Genomic DNA, 9,010 nt, shown 5'->3' with positions numbered 1-9,010 from the left:
AGGAAATGGCATTGTACCCATCTGAGGTCCTATCCCCCCTCAAATTTTCTAAACTGGATTTGGCAACCCTTTATCTTTCCCTTTATCTGACCAGGTTTCCATTGCCTTCCCCCTCCCTGCAGCCTCTACATAGAAAAAGACAGTCTTTCTTCACAGTGTGGGGGGAGAACAAAGCTGCTTACGTCTTTCTCTCCCCCCCTTTAATCTGAACAATAACCCTATGAGGTAGCTTCCACAGCAAGAACCTGTCTGGCAGACCTCACTCTGAAGCCCTAACTTGTATATCCTCCTCAAACTCCACCACAAAATCTCCAGGAATTTCCCACCAACTTGGAAAGGTACCATTAAAGGCCTCTGGGTGAATGAACTTCATATAACTTGAAATTAATTCATTAATTGCAGTACAATTCTCTGCTACTTTTCACAGCAATTTCCCAGGGTCTCAACCAAAGAAAAGTATGAAAAATAGCTGTCGAAAGATTTTCTTGAAACCAAGCAAGCTTGGTTGTAGCTTGAGGCAGGGTTTCAGTAGTAGCAGCTGAAGGAAGGGCCTACTAAATGTGTCAGCATATTTTGAGGTAGAGCAGCTGCCAGGGCCCAGTGAGGAAGGGGGTGTGTAGGGGGTGCAGGCAATTGTACATGGGCATTAGGAGTGCCTGAAAGCTGGAGAAGAACACACAAACAGGTGCATGCAGGTGTGGGAGTGGAAAGAGGACCGCCCACTTTCCACCCCTATTTTGGCTCAGCATGAGTTTCAGAGAAATTTTTCTGAAAATGAATTTACTTTCGAAGAAGAGGCAGGTTTGGGGGAGGCGGCTTGGAGGTACCAGCGACCAGCCTCTAGTAGTATAAACATCCCAGGCCAGATGTTTTTGCTACGTGCCCTCTGGGTTGTAAATAATGGGAGAGAGCCAGGGTGCCAGGGCATTGCTCCAGGGTCTTTTTGAAGTAAGCTGCAATGAAAGATTGGATGTATCTTACTAAACAATTTTGGCAATTCTAGTTCTACAGTCACTTTGTTGATTACACGTTTTATACAAAATGGTTCCAAAAACTTGTAGGCCAGTTTTTTAGACATTTGTGGTAATGGCAAGTTCTTGGTGGATAGAAACACTGTATCTCCCACTTTAAAATCCCAAGCAGGTGAGTGATGTTTATCGTAATATTTTTTTGTATGTCTCTTTAGCCAGTTCCAAATTTTCCTGGATGCTGCTCCAAGCTTTCCCCAATTTCCCCCACCATTTCTCAAAGGTGGATGGGCTTTCTGCTGTCAGTCCTCCTGGCAATTGGAGAAAGGGCTTCCCTTCATAACCGTTTACCACCTGAAAGGGGAAAGATTTGGTGGAGCTATGCATGCTGTTATTATAACCATATTCTGCAAAAGGGAGCAACTCTGCCCAATTCGACTGCTGATAGTTCACAAAGCACCTTAAATATTGTTCTAGCAATGTGTTCACCCTCTCAGTCTGTCCGTCCGTCTGAGGGTGATATGCAGAGCTCAGTCCCTGCTCAATACCAGTTAATTTGCAGAACTCCTGCCAGAAGTTGGCAACAAATTGTACTCCTGTCACTAATCAATTTATCTGGGAAGGAATGTATTTTCACCTCGTGTTGAAAGAATAAATTGGGCTAGTTTCTTAGCCGTCGGTATTTGGGAGCATGGGATAAAGTGTGCTTTTTTAGAAAAGATGTCCACTACTACAAGAATCACCGTTTTTCCCTGGGAAGGAGGGAGTTCCACCGACCAGGGTCAGGCTGCTGTCTCTAGTGGTTGTAATAATCCTGGCGGTTTTCCCCCTCGCCGTTTAGCCATTAGACAAATTGGGCAGGAGGCCACATACTCAGATATGTCCCTTTTCATAAAAGGCCACCAAAATTGTCTATTCACTAGGTGCAGCGTTTTGACATATCCAAAATGCCCGGCTTTCTTGTTATGGCAGGATTGCAGTACTTCTTTTCAGAGGCTCTCTGGCACGTAAAGTTTATTGTCCTTGTACCAAAAGCCTCCCTCCTCTTTTCACCCCCTCTGGATTTCCATCTCCTTCCTTTTCTACCTCTTTACTCAGCTGCTCCCCCACCATTGCTCTTCGGTCACTTCGCACTTTGATTGTGAGCGGGTGGTCACAGCTCCCCTCAAGTGGCTGGGGGAGATTAACAAATCGATCACTTCCTCTCTAGCTGTTGTGCTGGGGAAGGCGTGATAAAGCATCCGCTAAAAAGTTCTTATAACCCAGGATGTGTTTTAGCTTGAAATCGAATTTGCCGAAGAACCCCACCCACCGGATTTGCTTTTCAGTTAGTTTCCGACGCCCTGTTAGGGCCTCCAAATTTTTATGGTCTGTCCATATCTCAAACTGGACCCTCGCTCCTTCGAGCCAGGATCTCCATGTCTTTAACTTAATGCAAATGTTACAGCAAATGCCTCTTTGTCCCACCCCGACCAGTTCCTTTGGTCTTGGGAAAAATTTTTGGAGATGTAAGCACAGGGCTTTAGGGACCCCCCCCCCCCAATCTGGTTGCATTAGAACTGACCCCACAGCGACATCGCTGGCATTGCATTAAACCACAAAGGATTTTAATTCATTGGGGTGGATCAGGTTGGGTTCACTGGTAAACAGTCTCTTTAATTTAGTGAACGCCTCTTGGCAACTTTCTGTCCATTTCAGTTTGGCTTCAGGATCTTTCCCTTTGGTTTTAAGGAGGTCCGTCGGGGAGCATTGCTGGGGTTGGGGTTGTGGGGACGGTTGGGGTTAGCCGCCCCCCCCCCCCCCGGCGCTGGTAGTTGCAGTACCCTGTCGAGCTGCCTCCTCACTTCTTGAGTCATGAAGGTGTTGTTCGCTCGCATTTCCTCCCTGAGAGTTCTGGCCATCGCCACCATTTCAAACCTCATCATTTGGAGGAAATCCCGTGGGTCGGGATCTTGTTCCTCCTCTTCCTCGTCTGGGATCGGATCGGTACTCCAATCTTCTCGGCCGTCACCCCCACTTGCCTCAGATGTGCCTTGATCGCTGTCATCCCCCACCCGTGTGTGTAGGGGGGGCAGCGCTAAGATGGCTTCCCTCCGAGCGGGTGCTTCCATCCATCAGGCTAGTAGACCTTCTGGGACTCCAATCCTTTGGGGTTATGAATAGTTGCTGTATGTGCAGCGGGGACCCTCTCCCAGCCGGCCTCCTGGCATCGAGTATGTGCCACGGAGGCTGTCTCGGGACTGTATCTGGTCTTTGATCCTCGCCAACCGGCAGTTCTGGGTTGTCGGGGGCCTCTCCGTTATCTGGAGCTCTTTCCGCCATCACAGTAGAAAATTTCCAACTTCGGTTAAGTCCGCAGATGGGATTACTCCCAAAATGTCAAGCGCCGATATTTCCCAATAACAGAGTCTTTTTGTTTTGAATCAAAAGATAAGTTTATTGTAAGAAACTCAGGAGCTTTGCCAAGGACACAAGCCTTGGGAGTAATGGAGTCCCGACAGTTACACAGTTGCTATATAGGATCTCATCAAAGGCTACGTTACAGATGCATACTGGAGTCACAGGTTCAAAGGTTACTAAGCAACTATCTATTTTACTACTAAGGAATCTTAGGCTATTGAAAACATCAAACCTTTTCACACTTCTCTGATAAGGGTTGTCTGTGTAAAAGCGGGGGGGGCGGGGGGAAGAAGATGAAGAAGATGATACTGGATTTATATCCCGCCCTCCACTCCGAAGAGTCTCAGAGCGGCTCACAATCTCCTTTCCCTTCCTCCCCCACAACAGACACCCTGTGAGGTGGGTGGGGCTGGAGAGGGCTCTCACAGCAGCTGCCCTTTCAAGGACAACCTCTGCCAGAGCTATGGCTGACCCAAGGCCATTCCAGCAGGTGCAAGTGGAGGAGTGGGGAATCAAACCCGGTTCTCCCAGATAAGAGAGCTCTGGCTGACCCAAGGCCATTCCAGCAGGTGCAAGTGGAGGAGTGGGGAATCAAACCCGGTTCTCCCAGATAAGAGTCTGCACACTTAACCACTACACCAAGCTGGCTCTCTGGAGGCGGCTTTGAGGTACCAACAGCCAGGCTATAGTATAAACATCCCAGGGCCAGATGTTTTCGCTATGTGCCCTCTGGGTTGTAAATAATGGGGGAGAGCTGATGACTTGCTCTATACATAGTAAAATGTGGTCCAGAGATGAGCGCGCTTGACATGCTAAATGTTTTAAGAAACTACTGATAAGCTGACGCAGGCAGTCTCTAGGCTGTCTGATGAGGTGAGATCCAACATAACTTTTCCTACCTCAGCTCAGGCGGCGACCTCCAGGGATCTGTGAGTTCCTTCACATTGGCTGCAGATGGCTCTTTACCACAGACTGGGCCACCAAGGCAAAGGAGCAGAGAGCGACTGTGGAACTCTCAGTGCTTAACTTTGCAATCACATAGAGTGTTTCTCTAAATATGCCAGCACAGAGGCTATTTACAATCCTGGATATCTAAATGGCAGGCTAGCAGAAACCTGAGGAGTGTTCTTAAAGGTGCGAAACAACTCCTGCATTCAGTGGAAATGCTGAAACCACTTTCAGAGAGTCCTACTCACTTTTGAAAGTTCAGTTCTTTGATTCTGGCTCAGAAATCCAGCGTGATACTTAAGCGGATTTGCCCAACAAGAGAATTTATTAACTCAGAAATCATGCCTCTTGTACCCAATTTATGCCTTCCCACAACATGCAAAAAGGCAAATAGCCCTTCAGATGAACAAACTGAAGTGACACATCAAAACTATGGTTTGGGATGAGGCTCCAATAAACCGAACATTGTTCAGTTGTATAGAAACTTCTCATTGTCCTGCCTCTTTGCCCTTAGCAGTTCCATCAGACACTGAGTTCTTCAACTGTCAGGCTATAGGAGAGGAGTCTGGTTTCTACACCAAGGCTGCTGGTCAGCACTTCCCAAAGATTCTCAAGTGCTCAGACATAGAGCCTTTCATGGAATCAGAGTTGGAAGGGACCTGCAGGGTCATCTAGTCCAACCCCTGCACAATGCAGGAAACCCACAAATACCTCCCCCTAAATTCACAGGATCCTCATTGCTGTCGGATGGCCATCTAGCCTCTGTTTAAAAACCTCCAAGGAAGGAGAGCCCACCACCTCCCGAGGAAGCCTGTTCCACTGAGGAACTTCTCTGTCAGGAATCCTAGAGTTGGAAGGGACCTCCAGGGTCATCTAGTCCAACCCCCTGCTCAATGCAGGAAACTCACAGATACCTCCCCCTAAATTCACAGGATCCTCATTGCTGTCAGATGGCCATCTAGCCTCTGTTTAAAAACCTCCAAGGAAGGAGAGCCCACCACCTCCCGAGGAAGCCTGTTCCACTGAGGAACTTCTCTGTCAGGAATCCTAGAGTTGGAAGGGACCTCCAGGGTCATCTAGTCCAACCCCTGCACAATGCAGGAAACCCACAAATACCTCCCCCTAAATTCACAGGATCTTCATTGCTGTCAGATGGCCATCTAGCCTCTGTTTAAAAACCTCCAAGGAAGGAGAGCCCACCACCTCCCGAGGAAGCCTGTTCCACTGAGGAACTGCTCTAACGGTCAGGAAGTTCTTCCTAATGTTGAGCTGGAAACTCTTGATTTAATTTCAAGCCATTGGTTCTGGTCCTACCTTCTGAGGCCACAGAAAACAATTCCACACCATCTTCTGTATGACAGCCCTTCAAGTACTTGAAGATGGTGATCTCTCAGTCATCTCCTATCCAGGCTAAACATCCTCAGCTCCTTCAACCTTTACTCATAGGACTTGGTCTCCAGACGCCTCACCATCTTCGTCGCCCTCCTCTGGACCCATTCCAGCTTGCCTATATCGTTCTTAAAATGTGGTGCCCAAAACTGAACACAATACTCCAGGTGAGGTCTTACCAGAGCAGAGTAAAATGATACCATCACTTCATGTGATCTGGACACTATAAAGGTAAAGGTAGTCCTCTGAGCAAGCACCAGTCATTTTCGACTCTGGCGTGACGTTGCTTTCACGATGTTTTCACGGCAGACTTTTTACAGGATGGTTTGCCATTGCCTTCCCCAGTCATCTACACTTCCCCCCCAGCAAGCTTGGTACTTATTTTACCGACCTCGGAAGGATGGAAGGCTGAGTCAACCTCGAGCCGGCTACCTGAAACCCAGCTTCCGCTGGGATCAAACTCAGGTCGTGAGCAGTGGGCTCCGACTGCAGTACTGCAGCTTTTACCACTCTGCACCACGGGGCTCTTGCTGGACACTATACTTCTGAATAAATCGTTACCTAGAGGACCATTAGCTTGGTCCGCCTGATCCTCTAATGGAGCGCCCAACTCAATATAACCCACATCCACTAGAGCCAACTGTTGTAATGGAGAGAGGGGATACCAAGCTCACGAAACAATCCTGATCCATGAAGTTTTGCTGAAAGGAGAACAACAACTGAGAACTCGGACATTTCCATGAGTCTGTAGCACTCTGTACAGCATGAGGAGCTGGCCTCTACCCACTCCATTGGTCAGGAGATCGTGTCAACTGGAGCCTGGGACAATGTTATGACCAAGACCTATTTATTTGTTTTGGGTGATCCTTCCCGAATGCTAGATGGCTTCTAAAGTTGCTGTTTCAGATTTGCTCTAATTCGTTTCTTTGTATTGTTTGTCTGTTGGTTTCGGGTGTTGTCCGTGTGTGTGTGTGTGTTTTCAATGCAGGTGGTGTTGAGTGGTGTTTTCCTGTGGGAGAGTGGATAATGATTTTTGATAACTAGTCCTGTTGCTCTGGTGTGCGGCCTTTACGGGTTGGTTCCTTGTTTTGTGCTGAGTTAAGTAGGGGCTTGAGAGGAGGCCTCATTGCCCCTTCCTCCCCTCCTTCTCCGTGTTTCTTTAGTGGTTCTTGCATCCCTCCTTTCAACCACTTTATCATCCACCCCCCTCCATTTCTCTCGCTTGGCAGCCTTTGCTTTTCCCCACCTCTCCAATACACCCTTGCCTTATCAGTTCTGTTTCTCTCTTCCCACCCCATCCCATCACTAATGGATAAAAATATATAAATGTCTATGAAATATTTCAGTTTACGTGGTTTTATAATTAGAAGTGAAATTGAAATGTATATTTTATACTGTGTCCAAGCTGAATTGTATACCTTGGGGTTTTTTAATGCCACTTACTTTTCTTTCTTTTTTGGATGGGTCGCTGACAATATTAAATTTGACTATCCAGTTAAATCCAGAACAGAGCAGATCAAACCAGTGTGATCATCTTTAGACCGTTACGAAGCCAATTTAGACCTTTTCTAAACTGGTTTAAACAAGTTTAGACCATATAAGTAAGGCTTAAATCTGTTTACTTACATGTAGCTCCCTTTTAATTCAGTTTATACCATATGGAGCACTTTTAAACCATTTTACAATACTTTTAAATCTACCAGTTTAACGCCATTTAAATCAGTTTCAATCAGCTCAAAGCATATTGGAAATGCCTTTCAAACTTTAAATCAGTTCAAAGCAGACAAGACCAGTTAAACCTAGTATAAACCAGTTTAGAACATATTTAAACTAGTTAAAACCAGTATAGACCAATTTAAACCACTTCAGGCCACCTTTACACCAGTTAAAATGAGCTTAGATCACTTTTAAATCAGTTTGAACCAGTGCAAAATTTTCTTTGCTTGCTTCTAGAGTAAAAAAACGTTGAGGTTTCTAGAGTTTGTAAAAAGGATTTTTGGAGCCTGTAGAGTAAAAAACCAGTCTTTTGAGCATCTAGAGAGAAAAACCATCCTTTTCCAAACTTTTAGAGCAAAAGAAAAAGCCGATTAAAAGTTTCAAGTATGAAAAATATTATTTGGGGGGGCTTTTAGAGCAAAACATAGGGATTTTTTTTTGTTTGTTTGTTTCTGGAGTAAAAAATTGCCCCTTGGGGGGAAGAAAGAGTCAAGTTCATGCAAATTATTAAGATTTACAAATATTACTAATTTATTAAACACAAGAGCACACAAACTCAAAGCATATAATCAGGGCTTTTCCTGCCAAAAAAGCAGGGACTCCTATTAGGCCACGCCCCCTGGCACCAAGCCTGTGTTTCTGCTCAAAAAAAGCCTTGCATATCAGCCGTGACCATTCAGTGAAGGTGCCCCCAAGTTTATGCAGGGCTAGGACCAGGGAGACCCAACTCTGCCATGGAAGCCTCTTGGGTCTCCTCAGGGCAGCCATTCTCTCTCTGGTTGACCCAGAGAGAGAAATGATGGAGAAGGAGGGTGGATGCTGTCAACTTAGAAGACGACGACTGTGGATTTATACCCCGCCCTTCTCTCTGAATCAGAGACTCAGAGTGGCTCACAATCTCCTTTATCTTCCTTCCCCACAACAGACACCCTGTGAGGTGGGTGCGGCTGAGAGGGCTCTCACAGCAGCTGCCCTTTCAAGGACAGAGTCTCAGAGCGGCTCACAATCTCCTTTCCCTTCCTCCCCCACAACAGACACCCTGTGAGGTGGGGCTGGAGAGGGCTCTCACAGCAGCTGCCCTTTCAAGGACAACCTCTGCCAGAGCTATGGCTGACCCAAGGCCATTCCAGCAGCTGCAAGTGGAGGAGTGGGGAATCAAACCCGGTTCTCCCAGAGAAGAGTCCGTACACTTAACCACTACACCAAACTGGCTTAGATAGTGTTCAAGAGGCTTTGTGGTCCCTCTTTTTCTCCTGAGTAAAATTAAGAAACAGGTCCCAAGTGATCTTTAACGACACAGTCAAACGTAGTTGCAAAATCCTTCTAAATCAAAGTCTCTTGTGATAATGGGGACAACTTATTTCTGGCACTAAATCTTAGACCAATCAAGGCACGGTTCTCCCTTGGGACTTCTTTTCCTTCATCACGTAGCAGTTTCTTTCCCCTTCCAGACTACTCAAGTGAAAACGACCTTTAGCGAGGCTTTGGCTCCTTTCCGTCCTGCTCCAAGACAGATCTTTGGTCTCACAGACACAGGCTTTTTATAACTGGGAGGTTCAGATCTGACAGTTATAAACTCTGAACAGAAC

This window comes from Heteronotia binoei, chromosome 4 (genome assembly GCF_032191835.1).
Source record: "Heteronotia binoei isolate CCM8104 ecotype False Entrance Well chromosome 4, APGP_CSIRO_Hbin_v1, whole genome shotgun sequence".
NCBI lineage: Eukaryota > Metazoa > Chordata > Lepidosauria > Squamata > Gekkonidae > Heteronotia > Heteronotia binoei.
This window is presented reverse-complemented; position numbering follows the sequence as displayed.